At 35.2% G+C, this 21,532-nt stretch overlaps 1 long non-coding RNA gene, 1 other non-coding gene and 1 pseudogene across 2 annotated transcripts in view; 1 reads left to right on the top strand and 2 right to left on the bottom strand.

Moving 5' to 3' along the window:
- Nucleotides 1-21,532, bottom strand: part of LOC111091886 — a 43,771-nt gene that overhangs the window by 11,948 nt on the left and 10,291 nt on the right. The gene's annotated exons all lie outside the window — the stretch shown is intronic.
- LOC119865494 lies at nt 887-990 on the top strand. The gene has a single exon (XR_005377321.1). It is a non-coding gene; the product is annotated as a U6 spliceosomal RNA (small nuclear RNA).
- LOC477063 lies at nt 5,638-6,446 on the bottom strand (annotated as a pseudogene).

Raw genomic sequence — 21,532 nt, 5'->3', positions numbered from 1 at the left:
CCACCTTCACCCACTTGCTAATATTTTGTTAATGATTTTTATATCTATAATACCAAGGGATATTGATCTGTAGTTTTCTTTTCTTGCAATTTCTTTGAATGGATATTAAGGTAATGCTAGCATCTTAGAATAAGTTGTGCAGTGATCACTCCTATTTTCTAAACAAATCCATATAAGGTAAGTTTTTTCTTCGTGAAATATTTCATAGATTTCACCATTGAAACCATTGTGACCTAGAGTTGTCTCAGTGAGATAGATTTTGATAATAAATTTTATCTTTAATATATATAATAGGGTGATTCAGATTTTCTGTTTTTTCTTTTGTCATATTTGATAAGTTGTATTTTCCAAGAAACTTGTGCACTTTGTCTAAGCTTTTTTAATGTGTTGGCGAAAAAATGTTTATAGTTTTTTCTTATTATCCTTTTAATTTTTGAAGGATCTGTAGTTGATAATCCCTCCTGATCCCTGCTCGTGGTGATTTATGTTCTCTCCCTTTTTCCACCCATCTCATTAAAAGTTCGTCAATTTTGTCAGTGGATCTCTTCAAAGGACCAGTTTGTACACTTATTAATTTTCTCTATTGTCTGTTCTCTTTCAATGACTTATTCTCTTCTCTTTGTAATTTCCTTTCTTCTACTTACTTTCTTCTTACTCTGCTTTATTTCCCTAGTTTCTTAATATGGGATCTTAGTCCTTCATTTTAAATCTTTCTTCTTTTCTAATACAAGTGTCTAGATCTATAGATTCCTTCTAAAGATTGCTTTCTCTGCCTCTTATAAGCTTTGGCGTATTGTATTCATTGTCATTCAGTTCAAAATATTTTCTAATTTCCTTTGTGACTTTGTCTTTGGCCCATGAATCACTTAGAAATACGCTATTTCATGTGCTTGCTTTGGCAGCACATATACTAAAATTGGAACAACACAGAGATTAACCTGGTCCCTGTACAAAGATGACAGGCAAATTCATGAAGCAATTCATATTTTAAAAAAAGATCTGCTATTTCATTTTGGAGTATTCATGGTTTTACTTGATCTCTTTTTATTATTAATTTCAATTTAATTCTGTTGTGTTCAGACAATACTCTCTGTATGATTGAAGTCCTGCTAAATTTATTGAGACTTGTTTTGTAGCGTATGATCTGTCTTTGTGAATACACCACGTGCATTTGTAAGAATGCATATTCTGCAGTTGTCGGATGTAGTGCTCTATAAATATCAATTACATCAATGGGGTCAACAGTGTAGTTCAGATTTTCCATGGCTCTACTGAATATTTTTTGTCCAGTTATTTGATCAATTTCTGGAAAAGGAATTTTATAGTAAAATACCGTAATTGTGGAATTATCTATTTCTTCCTTTCATTCTGTCAATGTTTGCTACATTTATTTTGAGATTCTGTTGTTAAAGACATACATAATTTATAATTGTTGTGTCTTTCTGATGAACTGTGCCTTTTATTATTATGAAATATCCCTTTTGTTTCTCATAGTGTTCTTGTCTTGAAGTCTATTCTATGTAATATTTAAAATGATGATTTCATTCTTATGTTTGCCATTTGCATCGCATGTCTTTTTTCCATCCATTTACTTTTAATCTTTATGTGTCTTTTTATCCAAAGTGTGCCTCTGCAGGAAGAATATAGCGTCTTGCTTTTTATCTACTCTGTTTATATTTGTTTATAATTGGAGTTATTATACTATTAGCATTTAATATAATTATTAATTGGTTCAGATTGAGTCTATTATATTATCCATTTTTCTTAGTCTAATTTTTCTTCTTTTTTTATATTGTTCCCACTTTCTTGCCTTCTACTTGATTCTTTGATTATATTTAGCATTTCATTCTAATTTATCAATCCACTTTGGCTGATTTTCTTTTTCTTTTCTTTTTTTTAAATTTAAATTCAATTTGCCAACCTATAGTATAACACCCAGTGAATTTCTTTTTCTAAGCAGCTGCTCAAGGAATTACAAAAAACAGATCTAGCCTGGGCTCTGAGATTCTCCCCATACTATCTGGCCCACAGGGCCTACTTCTTTTGGTTCCTGGCCAGAAAGACAAGATTTCTAGCAGAGATTTAGCTGCCAGTGCAGCTGTAACCACCTTGCCTTTCCATGAACGGGAGCCTGCACCTAAAAGGAAGGTTTAAGAGAGGAACACACACCAAAAAAACAGTAAACACAAGTAGAATACTATGTGGCCACTGCACAGTTTTTCTCCAAACCTGAATTCTTTTGTTCACCTTTAGGCTTGCAAGGAGTTGTTTTTTGTTTTTCACAAACAGTTTCATTGTAACCAGTGAGAAGAACAGGCTTTAGGAGATTTATAGCACCAGAGCAGAACCAGAGCTCTTCCTTTACTCTTGGATTTATCCAATTAAATGGTATACATGATTGAGAAATTTTAAGAAAGAAAGAGTAACTACTACTTTTCGGAGTTCTTGCCTATCTCAGGATGTCTCTGACTTTTGAACAAACAAAACATTTGACAAAGTATAGAATTTTTAGGTCGTTTTATTTCCCCCTTAAAAGATGCTCACTATTACTCCATTGTCTTCTGTGATTAAATATCACAGGGGATCCCTGGGTGGTTCAGTGGTTTAGCGCCGCTTTTGGCCCAGTGCGTGATCCTGGAGCCCTGGGATGGAGTCCCACGTCGGGCTCCCTGCATGGAGACTGCTTCTCCCTCTGCCTGTGTCTCTCCCTTTCTCTGTGTCTCTCATGAATGAATAAATAAATAAAATCTAAAAAAATAATAATAGATAAATATCACGGGGGAATAATCTGAAGTCTGCTTAATGTTTTTGTTTTTACACTTAATGCTCCTTTCAACCTGGATACTTACAAATTTTTTTTCTTCCTCTTTTGATGTTAAAATTTTTGCTGGGATATTCCTACATGTTGAATATTTGTGAATTTTACCAAGAACAAAACACAGCCTTTTCAAATTTTGAATCTAAGGTTTAATTTAGCTCTGGATGATTATTCCTGTCAGCCAATGCCATGTCCTTGTTTTTCTCATTTAATTTATTGAACAAAATCTCTACTATCTCTTTCCCATCTATCATTTTCCTGATCAGTTTCTTCTCTTGAGTCTCCTCCTTGTATTCTCAAAGTGTTCTGCATTTGTTTTCTACAATATGACAGTGTTTTCAGCTTTTGACTGTCACCTTCTATAAAAATACTCTATCATATTTCAGATTTTCATGCATCATTTCTTTATGTAAACCAGAACATTTTGCATTTCCACTTCACTTTAACATGTTCTTCAACCTTTGTGTTGTAGAGATTTTATTTTTCTCATCTTTTAGGAAGGAAATCATAACTGATTTCCAAACTGCTCTTTTTTAGATCCCCTGAGTGGCTCAAACAGTTAAGGGTCTGACTCTTCTTTTTTTTTTAAGATTTATTTATTTATTTGAGAGAGAGAGAGAGAGAGAGAGTGCATGCACACATGAGCACAAGTGGGGGTAGGGGCAGAGGCAGAGGCAGAGGCAGAGGGAGAGAGGAGAAGCAGACTGCAGACTGAGTGCAGAGCCCAGTACAGGGTTGGATCCCAGGACCCTGAAATCATGATCTGAGTTGAAATTAAGAGTCAGAAGCCTAATTGACTAAGCCACCCAGGCACCCTTAAATGTCCCATTCTTTTTTGTTTTTGTTTTTGTTTTTTTTTGTAAAGATTTTATTTGAGAAAAAGAGTAAGAGAGAGAGAAAGCACTAGAGGGAGGAGGGGCAGAGGGAGAGGTAGAAGCAGACTCTCCACTAAGCAAGGGGCCCAACATGGGGCTTGATCCTAGGACCCCAAAATCATGACCTGAGCCAAAGGCACCTACTTAACCGACTGAGCCACCCAGGTGCCCAATGTCTCACTCTTGATTCTGCTCAGGTCATGATCTCAGGGTCATGGGATCAAGACCTACATCAGACTCTACCCTCAGCAGGAGTCTGCCTGAGATTCTGTCTCTCCAGATCCCTCTGTCCCTCCTCCCTCACTCTAAAATGAATAAATCTTAAAAAAAAAAATCTTAAAAAAAAGAAAATGTTCTTTTTCCATGAAAACAAGTCATTTTCAGATATTTGCCCTTTTCATAATTGTCAGCAGAGCATTTGTTGTCCTTATTTGCATTCTTTGTATAGTATCCATAGAGTTTTTCTGTCTGCTTAGTTCAAATCGAAAGACCTCTACTTAGAATTTGGCAACAATGTGGGATGTCTTTAGCTCTTCCCACTGTCCTACCAGTGCTTGCAGCCTCCTCATCTCAGACCTCGGTAAGAATGGCAGGTAAACCTGGGCAGCCACTAATATAATTAGCAGAGTCTGACAGTATTCATTTAGTGTAAGTCTGCTGGCCTGAGACTGGCTATTTACTTGATCCAACAGCTAGAGATCTTAAATGCTAAGTCGAATGTTTACAGCTTTTGTTTCAGTGAACTCTATTACATAGAGCATTAAATCCTAAGCAAACACTGCTCCCTAGAACCCTGCCCATCTCTGCAACTGTTCGTTAAATTTCTTCAATGACAAAGAATTCTAGGACACAACGAACCTCTGCCCATCTTATACTCCTGTCATATTTGTGCCTGGGAATAATAATCCCTCAGTGAATATAATAAGAAAAGAACAGGAGTCTGGGTTTTGGAGTAAGATTGACTATTTTCCAGTGAACCCCTGTGTCACAGATTTAAGAATGCATTTCTCAAAGCCTTCTTCAATTCTCTGAGGGGCTCTGAACTGTCTGCAATAAGGTGGACAAGACGGTGAGTGATCTATGATGCTCCTTGGCTATCCTAAAATGGTGTGTTCTGAAGAAATTCCACTCCAACTCTGACATCTCTTATCTTCATTTTCCAGTGTGCTTGCTAGTTTTTATCTTTTTCTATTTTTTTAAAGCTATTTTAATAAGAAGTTGGGAGGAGAAATATCAGGTCTGGCTGGCTGGTCTGTCACCATAGCAACCCAGAGCCCTCTGTAATTACCTTCTGAACACCATGCTTAGTCGGTAGATTATGTCAATGACTGTCACTATGTCTGTGGTAAAAATAAAGCTGTCAGTGTGACAACTTTCTCGAGTCAAAGAATATTCCACCCTGAGGCTGGATAAAAGCTCTGATTCTCTAGAGGAGCTAAAGGATTTGCTGTGAGCACACTGGCACTCAGGAAGAGTTCCTGCCTCCAGATCTCTGCTCCCCTCTTCTCATACAGCTCTGCTGACTCTCCCTGGAAAGAGCCAAGCAAACTTATGAGTTGTTTTGAATTCGGGTATATTTGAGACAGAACACCAAAAAATTAGATTCTAAAGGCAAGCAGCTAAGTTTACATTTTCGTTTATCCTTCCGTAGCTCCTCACCAACACTGCTTTGATACATGTATCTTGAGAGGCTATATAGACCCCTACACAGACTAATTCATTTTACTATATTCACTCTTTTTTCCTACAATATTTGATTATAAACATGTTCAAATATACAGCAAAGGTGAAGGAATTTTACATGGAATTTTACACTATACCCTCATCTAGACTTTACCATTAACATTTTACTCTATTTCTTTTAACACGTTTATCCATCCTTTACCTATCCATCCACTTATTCATCTTTTTTTTAAACATCACAAATACGTTTTTATTTGTCACCATTAAATGTCTGAATTTTAAACAGATTCTTGGACTGGTGGTTCATATCCATCAGCTCGTTCAACTTTAGCACCAGTCTCATCTGCCGTAGCTTTTCCAGAACTACTACCTTCACCATGAAGCTCCATGAGTTTTCCCAATTGAAACTTGGGCTTCTTCAGCATTTTTACTTTTCTAACGAAGACATCATGGAGTGGATAAATAGACTGACAAGCTTTTTCTAAATCTTTTCCAATGCTGCCTGGAATCAATTTATTGACCACTTCTTTCAAGTCATTTGTCTGCACCTCTTGGGTCATGATTTCCATCATCTTTTTCCAGATTTGGCGGACCTGTTGGCGCTGAGCATAAGAGGTCTTCCAAACCTGATTATTGCGTTTTTTAGTAAAACCAAAACAAAATAGACGAAGCAAATAACCATCGGTAGTCTTTACATCAACATGAGCTTCAATCATGGTCTGCCATTTTTTGACCATGGAGCACATTTTGTCACGGGTAGGATCCATTCCATGGAAGTTAGTCAGGCAGTTTTTGCCCTGCACATCCTCAGTGATTAGCTTGAATTTCCTAAATGCAACTTCATTCTGCAGATCAGCAAGACTAACTTCAAAAACGTGACCCTTGAGACCATCAGATGCAATTTTGGTTCCTTGAGTTCTTGTGACTAGTGTTTTTCCAATATTTCTTGTATTGAACATAGTTGGCACTTTCACACCATAACAATCTTTCTTAGAAAATGGATCAACCACTTTCTTCTTGGCTCCTTTTGTGCCACCTTTCATAAGGCGCTTGTTCTTGTCGACCGCCATGGCACTGCTCTGGGAGCCAAAAGTTCATCTTATTTTTTGAACACATTTCAAGTTACAAACATCAGTACACTTCCTCCTAAATACTTGACTATGTATCACTAACTAAAAATTAATATTTCTTTATGTTTTTGTCCTTTTTAAAAAAAAAGTGTTTATTTATTTATTTGACAGAGAGAGCATGCACACACAAGCAGGACAAGCAGGTAGAGGGAGAAGTAGGCTCCCCACCAAGCAAGGAGCCTAATGCGGGACTTGACCACAGGACCCTGAGGTCATGACCTGAGCTGAAGGCAGTTGCTTAACTGATTGAGCCATCCAGACATCCTTGTTTTTGTCCTTTTGATAGAACATTTTTATATAATGAAATACAAAAATTTAGTGTACACTTGCTGAGCTCTCAGTGTATATACCTGTGTGACTCAAACACCCACTTCTATCCCCACTCTGGACAATCACCACTCTTCAATTTCTCCCCTGCAACTCTCAGGTGACAGCTGTGCAGCAAAGAGCAAGTAGTCTCAACTGGACTGGAACCAAGTGCAGGGGGCTCCAGGAGAGATGTAGAGGATATAAAACTGATAGAATAACTTGTGTGTTTGAATACATTGAGAGAAGCATTATACTTCTCACAGTATTTGGCAAAATAGGCATACATATATAAATGACTATCAAACAAAACAAAAAATAGAAGTGATTCTTACTTCCCAAAAAACAATAGACTTATAAAATGTATATGACATGGTTCTGCTAGGAGTAATATTTACATAATTGTAGTAATATAAACCCTACATGTTGATCTCATTTAAAAAGAAAGAATCTCCCAGGCAAAACCAAAAAGAAACTTAAAAGCAGAAGGTACCTTCACTCTGACATCATTTGCCAATTAAAGAAACCAAGGAGCTTAAGATTTAATGACTCTCAGGGACAGGGAGACAAGATGTTGAACCTGTACAAGGGGTCAGAATAGGACCTCTACATGAACCAAGACTCTCAAAGTGCTACTTTCTTGGTAAAAAGAGGGTATTAGCAAGGAACAACTCTTTCCAGAAAAGAAGGAATTCCAAGGAACTTAACTTAACTGTCTCAGCCTGGGCCCTGTGTGAGAAAAGGAATGTCTCACTTGAGAATTGATAGGCAAAGCTCTTCTCTCATACTGGATAGGGGTTTAAATGTACACTGCATGATCTTGGACTCCCAAATTAAGAAATTATCCTAAAAAGTGGTCTTAGACTAAAAAAAAAAAAAAAAAAACTCTGGGATTTCTGGCAAAAACCAACACAAATCATTTTCAGGAGAAATATGCTTAACCCAGAGCCCACAAGATTCTGACAGATAGAACTCTGCCCAACATAAGCATAAGTTAAAAATTAGAAAACAAATTTAAAAGCAATGAAAACACAAACAAAAATCAATCCAGGATGAACAAGAGTCTTCAGAAACTACATGTATCAAAATTAGAGCCTCAAAACTTCAGACAATTCAATTATTGGACATAAAATATTAGATATACTTGAAATTATTAGTTAAAATAAAGAATAATGAGTATGAAATAGGAACGAAGCACTATCACAAATGATAAGGCAAATTTGAAAAACACACATCTAGATGTCAATGAAATTGAAAACTCAGTGAAGGAGTTCTACTTTCAATAAAAGTAATTTATGATCCAATGATTCCACTATTGGGTATTTAGCCAAAGGAAATGAAAATACTAATTCAAAAAGATATATACACCCCTATGTTTATTGCATCATTATTTACAATAGCCAAGATATGGAAGCAACCTAAGTGCCCATCAACAGATGAATGGATAAGGAAGATGTGGCACATGCACACACACACACACACACATACACACACACTAGAATATTATGCAGCTGTAAAAAAAAGGATGAGATTGTGACTTTTGAGACAACATGGGTGAATCTAGAAGCTATTATACTAAATGAAATAAGCCAGACTGAGAAAGACAAATACCATATGATTCTACTCATTAAATGGAGTCTTAAAAAAAAGCATAAACAAAGAAAAAACAGAATCAGACTTGTAAACACAAAGAACAAACTGATGGTTGCCAGAGGAGAGGGAACTAAGGAGAATCGGCAAAAATGAGTGAAGAGGAGAGAAAGATACAGGCTTCCCACATGGAACAAATAAGTCACAGGAATAAAAAGCACAACATAAGGGATATAGTCAATGATACTGTAATAGCAATGTAACAGGACAGATGGTAGCAGTACTTGTGGTGAACACAGCATAATGTATAAACTTGTCAAATCACTAAGCTGTACATCTGAAACTAATGTAACATTGGTTATCAACTACACTCAAAAAAAGAAAAGGTCAAAACAAACAAGCAAAAAAAGTAATTTAGAATATCATTTCTACTTAGATTAAAATGAACGATTTTCTGGAATTTAATAGTTATTAAGCCTGTCTCAAGAAGAAATAGAAAAAGCAAATTAGTTAAATCCATGAAGAAAGTTGAGGAAGTTTCCAAAGAATTCCTCTCTTTACACTCTCACCAAACAAAAAAACAAAGCAACAAAAGGTTCCAATATTGTAGTCAATTTTTAAATAGAAATAGAATTGAGGGCAGCCCCAGTGGCTCAGCGGTTCAGCACCACCTTTGGCCAGGGTGTGATCCTGGAGACCTGGGATCAAGTCCCACATCAGGCTCCCTGCATGGAGTCTGCTTCTCCCTCTGCCTGTGTTTCTGCCTTTCTCCCTCTATCTCTGTGTCTCTCATAAATAAATAAATAAAATCTAAAAAAAAAAAAAAAAGAAATAGAATAGAAAGAGTTGGTACTATTTAAATTGCTTCAGCCCCAGAGAAAGAAAATAAGCTTCCAAAGTGTTTTTTAAGAAGTCAATTCTTTCTTCAAATCCTGACAAAGATACAGAAGAAAAAAAGAAAACCATAATCTGATATTATTCAATAATAATAATAATAATAATAATAATACTTAAATACAAATTACAAATACATTATGACATTTGATTTAAAAACACACCATACCCAAATGCAATTTTCAAGAATTATACAATAATAAGAAATTTAATGAAATAATCTATTAAATGGGTCAAAGAAGAAAATCTACTTAATCATTGCAATAAAAATAAAAGCTCTGAAATTCAGAGCCCTTTATTAAAACAGATGCTCAAATGCAAAGATGATAAGTGTCTTGAAGTCTTTTTTAATTAAACAAAAGTTGTACAAAACAGAAATCAAAATGTATGCTAACGTATATTTTGTAATCTGAAGGATGGGTTATAAAGTGGGGAAGGATTTTGAGAGTATTTACATGAAAGCAAAGCTATGAAAGATTACAAGAATTTTTATACTCAGCTATAGCAGTTTGCTCTGTCAGTTTGGTTAAAACTACACTTCCCAGAATTTACTTTGGTGTATGATTACAGGTTAGATTCAGACAAAAGAGGGATTTGCATGAGATCTGGAAGTTGAAAGTGAAGGCCTCTAAAGGTTGCCATGATAGAGGCAAGGGTAAGATACTATAGCTTACCCTTGCTCTCTCTGCTCCATTTCCAGCTCTTCTTCTCAACTAATGATTCTGTTGATCAATAGCAGCAACAGGCTGAACTCCAGCTGCCTGACAGAAGACAAGAGAGACTGTGGTGGTAGAGGCATAGTCCTCTCATGCACCTTCTCATGTGCTTCCTCTTTGTACTCTCACTTCATTGGGTGGGTAGGCTTGACATCTCAGATTGGTGACTTCTCAGATTCTTCACTCCCTCCAGAATCTTCACTTTCCAGATCCTCCACAACTGTGTAAAGTTTATTCATTTCCTGTGCTGAATCCTACATGCCAAACTCAGCATTCTACTTCCCTCATTGAAGTCTGAATGTCTTACCAGCCACTGTCATATACATACATTAAAACAACCAAAAGTTTTTCTCAAACGTGTAAAGACCCAAAATATAAAGAAAGCACTATGAGCCTTTATGAAGACCCAGTATTTGAAAAGTGATGAAAAGAACAATTTGGTTCTTTCTAAAGGAAAAAATTTTTAAAACTCGTGATAAAGAAGTTGTGAGCTGAAAGGATAAATGAAGGCTACTGATATTTTTAAAATATAGAATTAAGACTGGATGAATATAGGAAATAAAGATATGGAACAGAATCCCAATATCATAAAACTTAACCTTAAAGTAATAATGGAAATAAATGTTTGGAGGTATTTTGGAAGATGGTAAGAGGGAAATTTTCTAAGTGCATTATTTCTTCAACTTACAAGTTCACTATTGCACCTATCAAGCTAGTAAATACCATATGAATGAGAAATTTTTTTATATAAATTTTTTGTTGGTGTTCAATTTGCCAACATATAGAATAACACCCAGTGCTCATCTCGTCAAGTGCCCACCTCAGTGCCCATCACCCAGTCATCCCCACCCCCCCGCCCACCTCCCCTTCCACCACCCCTAGTTCGTTTCCCAGAGTTAGGAGTCTTTCATGTTCTGTTTAAGAACTGTCAAAGTTATGAACATACTCCTGTGAAGTACCGAAAATAGATAAGACATTTAAATTAATAAAGAACATTCAAAGCAAAACAAAGAAAATGCAGATCATAAAACAAAAAGAAAGAATACTTTTCAAAAGAGAAAACACAGTATTATGGAAAAAAAACTTTCAAAAAGGGAGATTGCTCAATAAAACCAGAGTCTAACTCTTTTAAAAGATCAATAAAATTGACACTTTTCTTGCCACTCTGATAACAAAACAGAAGACCCTAGAGATAAACTTTGAGTTGACAGAGCAGAGTTACACCTAGAAATGGGGTTAGAAATTAGATTCTTACCATGCATAGCCTCATTAAATAAACATTAGCATTAATCAAAATGGGTGATTATACAGGCAAATATAAATTGCCAAAGTGATCTTAAGTAGGAGAAAACCTTAATAAACCAACTATATTAACATAAACTACATAGTTTCTCAGAGATGTACCCCTAAAATAACTACCATGCCCAGATGGTACAATGAATGAATTGAATCAACCATTGGAAAATTCCCTTATTATGTCAACTGCTCGAGGGCATAGTAAATTATAAAAACTACCTAATTGATTCAACAATGTTAACAGAAAACACTGATTTTTAAAACCCAGAAAATTGAAAGGAAGGAAGGAGGGAAAGGGGATGGAAAGAAAAGGTGAAGATAAGAGAAGGGAAGAGATGAAACAAAATACCTATAGGTCATTTCCATTTATGAATGTTGAGTTCTGTTGTATAAGGTAGTTAATTTACTGACAGATCAGATTTCTCCCCTTGGACTCTGGTTGGGTAGGTCTAAAGCAGCCCACTCTAGGGCTTATGTACTCTACTCTTAAATTATGGCCTTTCTGAGGTCTCTGCTATATGCCCCCTCTGTTCAATGAGCCCTCTTTTCCCTGGCTGGTTAGAACTCCAGTGTCCCCCAGCACTTTGTGACTTCAGAAAACTCTATTTAGTTCACAAACCCGCAGTAGCCATTCTTCATCTGTCCTCCTGGGCTGTGTCAGCCAAAGGCTTAAGTGGTCACCAAAGATTTCTAAGAAACCCAGATCTGTACTACTTCCTATTCTGTTTATCTTGCACACACATTCCAGCCACCCCATCAGCTCATTGGTCTCTGGAATCCACTTTCCTATGCTACAGTTTGGAAAACTCTTCCAATGCAGACTGCTGGAGTGAGTGCAGAGGTCAACTCAGGTTTTCACTTCTCTTGAGGATTGGAGCCCTGCAGTGCCTACTGTTCAATGCTTAAAAATAGTTGTTTCAAGCTGGTGCAGCCACTCTGGAAAACAGTATGGACGTTCCTCAAAAAAGTTAAAAATAGAACTACCCTATGATCCAGCAATTGCACTACTAGGTATTTACCCAAAGGATACAAAATATTGATTTGAAGGGTTACAACATTCTGATATATATATAGCAGCATTATCAACAATAGCAAAATTATGGAAAGAGCCCAAATGTCCACTGACTGATTAATGGATAAAGAAAATGTGGGATATATATACACACACACACACACACGCACACATATTATATATAACATATATATAACTTATCTATTATATATATTACTCGTGGGATATATGTATATAATATACTATATATTACTTAGCTGTAAAAAAGAATGAAATCTTGTCATTTGCAATGATGTGGTTGGAGCTAGAGAGTATAATGTTAAGCAAAGTCAGTCAGTCAGAGAAAGACAAATACCATATAATTTCATCCACATGTGGAATATAAGAAACAAAACAAATGATCATAGGAGAAAAATAAAGAGAGAAGTAAACCAAGAAATAGTTTCTTAACTATAGAGAACATACTAATGGTTACCAGAGGGGAGGTGGAGTATAAGTAAAATAGGTAATGGGATTAAAGAGTACACTTCTTGTGATGAGCACCAAGTATTGTATATAAGTATTGAATCATTATATTGTGTACTTGAAACTAATATTGCATTGGATGTTAACTAGCTGGAATTTAAATTTAAAAAACAGTTGCTTTGGGGCACCTGGGGGGCTATAGTTGAGCATCTACTTTTGGCTCAGGGCATGATCCCAGGGTCCTGGGATCAAGTCCCACATCAGTGTGAGGAGGCTGCTTCTCCCTCTGCCTAAGTCTCTGCCTCTCTCTGTGTCTCTCATGAACAAATAAATAAAAAATCTTTTAAAAAATAGTTGTTTCATATTTTTTAGCAGTTTTATAGTTATTTACAGCAAAGGGGAGTATAATATGTTACTCTATCGTGGTTAGAAATGGAAGTCCATGTGCCCATCTTTTAATTTTAAAGGTTTTAAACCTTGATTGTAACACAAGAATAGGAAACTGAAAGTGCATAAAAGCAAAGAAATTGCTGAATTTCAAGGTAGATGCTTCTTTATCATAAAAAGTATTCCTTAAAATATTCCCCTAAATTAAAAAAAAAGAATAGTCATAAAAATTATTACAAGGTTAGGGATAATGTTTTTTTTTAACTATATATTTAAATTTTACACAGTTACAATTGACATTCTGCCATGAAGGATGAGAACATTGGGACTCTTCCAATTTTCCCCACCACTGATTTGATATATAATATACATAATATATAATTTTGATCCATAATACATCATTTTCAGGGTTCATAACATTTACCTTCTGTTTTGTTCATTTCTTTATAATTCGTATACCCTATTATTACCTTTCTTTGTCTTATTTAATTGGTTAGAATCTCTAGCAAAATGATGAAGAGGCAGTGATACTGAGCATCACCATTTTGTGCCTTATTTAATACGAATATTTCTAAAATTTCATCATTAAATATAATGTTTGCTATGGTTGTTGGTAGTTTCACTTCACAGGTTAAGAAAGTAAGACTTCTTTAAAATTTGTGTTCTATTTTATCAAATGTTTTCCTGCAAGTATGAGATGATGATACCATTTTTAATCTACTGATAACTTCCCATGATGAATTTTATTGATATCATCCTTGGATTCCAGGCATAAATCCTACTTGAACATGCCATATCTTTTCATATGCAACAAAAGGTCAATTTGTTGTTAATTTATTTAAGACTTTTGCAATAATTTTATTGTATAGTTCTTTGTCTTTGGTATAAAGTTTATGACAGCCTTATGAAATAGTTGGCTAATTTTTCTTTTCCTACCTTTGGAATTAGTTTGAGTGACATAGGGATTTATCTATTTCTTGAAAGTTTGACAAAACTTACCGATAAGATTATGGCTCAGTATCTTTTGAAGGGAAAGACTTTTGACTGCAGGTTTAACTAACTTCATAATTACTGACTTACTCTATTTTTCCTATTTCTTTTTAAGTTAATTTCACTAAATTATATTCTAGAAAATTATCTTCATCTAAATTTTCCATTTAATGACATTACATTTTAGTATTTTCTTAGGTTTCTTACACCTCTTTTTAAGCTATAGTTATGCCTCATTTTATTTTTGTAACAGATTGTTTTCCAAAACTGGCCACAACAATAGTTTTCACCTCAATTGTTCCTTCCAGAACCTTGCCACTCTTGTCAAGTGGTAGAGTATGTTTCCCTTCTCCTTGAGGCCTTACTGTGGCATAGAGTCAAGCCCTCCTCAATGTGCCCTATCCAAATTCATGATCTCCAGAATCTGTGAGCATAATAAACAGTTTTTATACCACTAGATTTTGGAATCACTTATTACTCAATCATAGTAACTGAAGTAATTATGAATATTGCTTAATGTGTGTGCTTTAGAAAAATTTTCTTGATCTGTATCTTTGAATATTTTATATTCCATTGTTCTCTATTCCAAAATCAATTGAGTATAAGTCAAAATGCTTATCTATTATTTTCCCTCTAATCCTTTTAAACTCATACTTTCATATTTTTTCTCAGTTTTCTGAAACCTATCTTTTATATCCTTAACTGTATTTTTAGTACTGCTTGTTCTTTCTTCTTTATTTATTCAAATTAATGCTACCATTATATAATGGCTTCAATCTTCCCTTTGATACTTTTTATTCCTGAGCTCTTCCAGCCCATTTTTCCTCTCTATTTAGTATTTTTTCCTCTATCTTCATAAAAAGGCCATATTTCCTTAAACTTATCTTTTTTAATTTATTTGATTTCAAGTATTTGTTTAATATTTTCTTCTACTTTGCAAAATCATTATCCTGTTATTCTTGTAATATTCTTGTTATTCTTGTAATATCTTCCAATATTTTTCTCATATTCACAGCTAGTTTCTTTATGATTACTATTAATCTCTTCACTGATCCAGTCTTTCTTGGTCAGCTATTTGCTTAAGAATATTGTATGGTAACAGACATCAGACTGAGTGAGCTGGTCCAGCTGGCAAAGATTTAGATCTGTTGTCCTGAAATCTCCCACCAACTTTCTGCTCTGGAGTTTTCTCCTTTGTCTCAGCTATCAGGAGCTATATATGGCCCTTGGTAAAGCCAATACCACAGATCCTTCATTTGGTGATTTTTGTGCTTCCTTCTCTTTAAATGTTCTTGCTCCTCAACTTTTCGCCTTACACTGCCACTCCACAGTATGCTTCTCATGAGATGGTATATCTGCTATTCCTCTGTAAGCCTGAAATGTCTTACTATCACTTAGCATCAAATGGGGCTCGATGAAACTCTGGCAAATCATCTACTCTAAGATAAAGTGTTGCCAGTTGGTAATCTCATTATATCACCTATTCACGGAGAATTCTATGTACTTCTAGCATCTGCAGGAGCATCATCATTCATACAACAAATATTAACTAAAAAAAAAAAAAAACAAATATTAACTGAGTGGTCACCATTTCCAGGCACTATTCTAAGCCTTTGAAATGTATGATTGAACAAAACAATTAAAACCTCTGCCCTTGTACAATTTTTATTATTGAGGGGAAAGGGCAGCAGACAAGAAAATATAAATGGTATTACTTGCTGCAAATTATAAAGTATGATAAAAGTAATAAATGTTAGGAATGCAGAAGGGGGAATTAGGAAATAAATAGGTTATAATTTAAAATAGAATTATCTAGATTTCAGGGCACTTGGGTGGCTCAGTGGTTGAGTGGCTGCCTTTGGCTCAGGTCATGATCCTGGGGTCCTGGGATCGAGTCCTGCATTGTGTTCCCTGGAGGGAGCCTGCTTCTTCCTCTGCCTTTGTCTCTGCCTCTCTCTCTGTGTTTCTCATGAATAAATAAATAAAATCTTTTTAAAAAAGAGAATTATCTAGATTTCACTGCATTGGCAGCTTTTCTTTACAGATGATGATTTGGTATTTCATCTCCTATAATCTCTGCTATTTTCTATTGTTTCAGAGAGGAAAAGAAAGTGGTTTAAATGATTCTGTTAATTCTAACTGAAAGTCTTCTATCATCTCCTTTGCATATACTTATCTCATAAATTATAATAAATTTGTAGTGAAGCATTTCTGTTTTTCTACTTTGACCTTATTCTGTATGTGTCAATGGTGGAGAAATTCTTAAAACCCTAACACTCTTTCATTATTCTGAATCCAACTTGAATCCAAAACCACACTATGATTCACATAACTCTCACAAATCCCTTTAAATCTTAGTTTATTTATGATAAATGGTTTGAGACTTATTTTATGGCTTTCCTTAGAAAAGAACATTCTCACATAATTTGGAGCAGGGGTTGGGGAAGAAACATGAGAAAATAACATGCTTTTCTCCTCTCTTCCTACTAGGTTTTATGTAGTTGCAGTAATAAGGATATACAAACCAGCTTTCAACTAACATTTTTTTTATCTTATTTTATTTAAATTCAATTAGTTAACATATAGAGTATCATTAGTTTCAGATATAGAGTTCAGTTATTCATCAGTTGCATATAACACCCAGTGCTCATTACATCACATGCCCTCCTTAATGCCCATCACCCAGTTACCCCATACCCCCACCCATCTCCCATTCAGGAACCGTCACTTTGTTTCATATAGTTAAGAGTCTCTTATGGTTTGTCTCTCTTTCTGATTTTGTCTAATTTCTCCATCCCTTCCTCTATGATTCTCTGTTTTGTTTTTTAAATTCCACATATGAGTTAAAATAATATGTTTCTCTGACTGACTTACTTTGCTTAGCTTAATACCCTCTAGTTCCACCCAGATCATTACATAAGATTTCATTATGTAATGGCTGAGTAATATTGCATTATGTATATTCCACATCTTCTTTATTAATCTGTCAGTGAATATCTGGGCTCTTTCCATAGTTTGGCTATTGTGGACATTATTGCTATAAATATTGGGGTCCAGGTGCCCCTTTAGATCACAATATTTGTATCCTTTGGGTAAATACTTAGTAGTGTAATTGCTAGGTCATATGATGGCTCTATTTTTAACTTTTTGAGGAACCTCCATACTGTTTTCCAAAGTGACTGTATTCCCAGCATACATTCCCAGCAACAGTGTAAGCAGGTTCCCATTTCTCAATATCCTTGCCAACATCTGTTGTTTCCTGACTTGTTAATTTTAGACATTCTGACTGGTGTGAGGTGGCATCTCATTGTGGTTTTGGTTTCTATTTCCCTGATGCTGAGCAATGTTGAGCATTTTTTTCATGTGTCTGTTGGCCATTTGTATGTCTTCTTTGGAGGAATGCCTGTTTATGCCTTCTCCTTATTTCTTGATTGGGTTATTTGTTTTTTGGGTGTTGAATTTGATGAGTTCTTTATAGATCTTGAATACTAGCCCTTTATCTGATAAGACATGTGCAGATATCCTCTCCCATTCTGTAGTTGTCTTTTGGTTTTGTCAACTGTTTCCTTTGCTGTGCAAAAGTTTTTATCTTGAAGAAGTCCCAAAAGTTCATTTTTGCTTTTGTTTTCCTTGCCTTTGGAGATGTGTCTAGCAAGCAGTTGCTGGGGCTGAGGTCATAGAGATTGCTGCCTGTGTTCTTCTCTAGGATTTCGATGAAGTACTGTGTCACATTTAGATCTTCCATCCATTTTGAGTCTATTTTTGTGTATGGTGTAAGAGAACAATCCAGTTTCATTCTTCTGTGTGTGGCTGTCCAATTTTCCTAATACCGTTTGTTGAAGAGAGACTGTTTTTTTTTCCATTGCATATTCTTTCCTGTTTTCTCAAAGATTAGTTGACCATAGAGTCGAGGGTCAATTTCTGGGTTCTTCATTCTGTTCCATTGATCTATGTGTCTGTTTTTGTGCCAGTACCATACTGTTTTGATGATTACAGCTTTGTAATAGAACTTGAAGTCCAGAATTGTGATGCCAACAGCTTTGGTTTTCTTTTTCAACATTCTTCTGCTTATTTCGGGTCTTTTCTGGTTCCATACAAATTTTAGGATTATTTGTTTCCACTCTGTGAAAAAAGTTGATATTTTGATGGGGATTGCATTGAATGCGTAGAGTTCTCTGGGTAGCATAGATATTTTAACAATATTTGTTTTTCCAATCAGTGAGCATGGAATGTTTTTTCATTTCTTTGTGTCTTCTTCAACTTCCTTTATAAATGTTCTATAGTTTTCTGAGTAAATATTCTTTACCTCTTTGGTTAGGTTTATTCCTAGATATCTTATGGGTTTTGGTGCAATGGTAAATGGAATTGATTCCTTAATTTCTCTTTCTTCTGTCTCATTGTTAGTGTATAGAAACACAACTGATTTCTACGCATTCATTTTATATCCTGCCACTTTGCTGAATTCCTGTATGAAATCTAGCAATTTTGGGGTGAAGTCTTTTGAGTATCATGTCATCTGTGAAGAGTGAGAGTTTGACTTCTTTGCCAATTTGGATGCCTTTTATTTCTTTTTGATGTCTTATTTGCTGTGGCTGGGACTTCCAGTACTATGTTAAACAGTGGTAAGAGTGGATATTCCTGTTGTGTCCTGACCTTAGGGAAAAAGCTCTCAGTTTTTCCCCATTAAGAATGATATTTACTGAGAACCTTTAGGATTCAGCAAAGGCAGTCCCAAGAGGGAAGTATATAGCAATACAGGATTTTCTCAAGAAACAAGAAAGGTCTCAAATACACAAGCTAACCTTACACCTAAAGAAGCTAGAGAAAGAACAGCAAATAAATCCTAAATCCATCAGGAGAAGAGAAATAATAAAGATTAGAGCAGAAATCAATGAAATAGAAACCAAAAGAAGAGTAGAACAGATGGACGAAACTAAGAGCTGGTTCTTTGAAAGAACTAATAAGATCAATAAACTCCTAGCCAGATTTATCAAAACAAAAGAGAAATAACACAAAAACAAAAAGAAACAAAAAGAAAAGGACACAAATAAAAACAGGAACGAAAGAGGAGAGATCACAACTAACACTGAAGAAATACAAACAATTATAAGAAGATATTATGAGCAACTATATGCCAACAAATTAGGCAATCTGGAAGAAATAGATGCATTCTTAGAAACATATAAACTACCAAGACGGAAACAGGAAGAAATAGAAAACCCGAACAGACTCATAAATAGCAAGGAAATTGAAGCAGTAATTAAAAATCTCCAACAAACAAGAGTTCAGGGCTGGATGGCTTCCCAGGGGAATTCTACCAAACATTTAAAGAAGAATTAATACCTATTCTCCTAAAGCTATTTCAAAAAATAGAAATAGAAGGAAAATCTCCAAACCGATTCTATGAGGCTAGGATTACCCAAACCAGACAAAGACCCCACCAAAAAGAATTCCAGACCAATATCCCTGATGAACATGAATGCCAAAATTCTCACCAAGATACTAGCCAACAGGATCCAACAGCACATTAAAAGGATTATTCACCACGACCAAGTACAATTTATTCCTGGGCTGCAGGTGTGGTTCAACATCTGCAAATCAATCAATGTGATACACTACATTAATAAAAGAAAGGACAAAAACCATATGATCCTCTCAATTGGTGCAGAAAAAGCATTTGACAAAATACAGTATCCTTTCTTGATTAAAATTCTCCGTAGTGTTGGGACAAAGGGAACATACCTCAATATCATAAAAGCCATATGAAAAGCCCACAAGGGTGTTTGTATTTTATTACGATTTTCTGACAATATTTCAAGATAAAAGCTGCCCTCTTACATTCATCAGCTAAAGAATAGAGGTCTTTCTGACAGAAAATCAGGACCAAGAAGGGACTACCCAGGTAGCATGCAGGTGAGACTCTAATTATGACTATTCGGAGTATCAAAGAAGAGGTTTCCTAGGGGTGCCTGGGTGGCTCAGTCAATTAAGTGTCTGCCTTCGGCTCATGTCATGATCCCAGGGTCCTAGGATGGAGCCCCACATTTGGATCCCTGCTCAGAGGGGAGTCCCTCTGCCCTTCCCCTTGCTTGTTCTCTTTCAAATAAATACAATCTTTAATTTAAAAAAACCATATATTTATTTAACAAGGTGCAAAAACTAATGACAAACTATAAAAAATATCAGTTACACATATGACAGATAATTTTCTTTATTTCCAAAGAGATCCTAATATCAGTAAGAAAAAGATAATGAACCCTAGAAAATTTGACTTAAAGGTTATAAATAGGCAGTTTTTTTAAAAAAACTCCAAATAGCCTTTCAAAAAGGTTATTATATTCATAATTAATGAACTATAAATAAACTATTAAATAAATAATAAACTATTACTATTTTTAATATATCAATTTTATCAAAATTGTGAAACACGAAACCAGTGCTAATAAATGTAAGAGGAAGTGGGCAGTCTCATACCAGTTGGGAATTTAAGTTAGTACCATCATTTTAAGGGCTATTTGACAAGATCTATTAAAATTTAAGATGCATACTTCCTTTGTTGCAGCAATCTTGTTGTTAGTAGTAAATTTATTTATCAACATTTGCCAAAAACAATGAAAACAAAACTGACATTTGACTATTGTATATTCATATGGCCCCCTGTTGTTGTCCATCTGTATGATAAGTATCCATGTAATAATGTCTTTAATATCAGTCTTAAAGTATATGTACTGACTAAAAACTGGAAATTACCAATTCACCTGTACATTAGAGATGAGTTAAGTAGATTGAGGTCTTCCAATCCAAGAATATGTGGTATAGGAGTGGGGAGAGTGGGCACCTTTGTCTTATGCCCGATCTTAGAAAAAAAGCTCTCAACCTTTCACCACTGAGTATGATGTTAGCTGTGGGCTTGTCATATATGTTCTTTATTTTGTTGAAATACATTCCTTCCATACTCAACTGATGAGAGTTTCTATCATAAAAGCAGGTTGAATTTTGTCAAATACCTTTGCTGCATCTATCGAGGTGATCCATTTTGTTGTTTCCTTCTGTTAATGTAGTGTATCACATTTATTGATTTTCATGTGCTGAACCATCCTTGCATGCCAGAGATGAATTTCACTTCATCATGGTATATTGTTCTTTTAGTGTGCTATTGAATTTTGTCTGCTAGCATTTTGTTGATGATTTTTGCATCTATATTCCTCAGAGATAGTGGCCTATAGTTTCCTTTATACTGTGCTTATCTGGCTTTAGTAACAGGGTAATTATTGCCTCATGAAGGGAAGTTGGAAGTATTCCTTCCTAGTCAATGTTTGGGAGGAGTATGAAAAGGATCATGTTAATTCTTTAAGTATTTGTTTGAATTC

Source organism: Canis lupus, chromosome 23 (assembly GCF_011100685.1).
Source record: "Canis lupus familiaris isolate Mischka breed German Shepherd chromosome 23, alternate assembly UU_Cfam_GSD_1.0, whole genome shotgun sequence".
NCBI lineage: Eukaryota > Metazoa > Chordata > Mammalia > Carnivora > Canidae > Canis > Canis lupus.
Note: the sequence above shows the minus strand (reverse complement) of the source record. Positions and strands in the feature narration are given on the sequence as shown.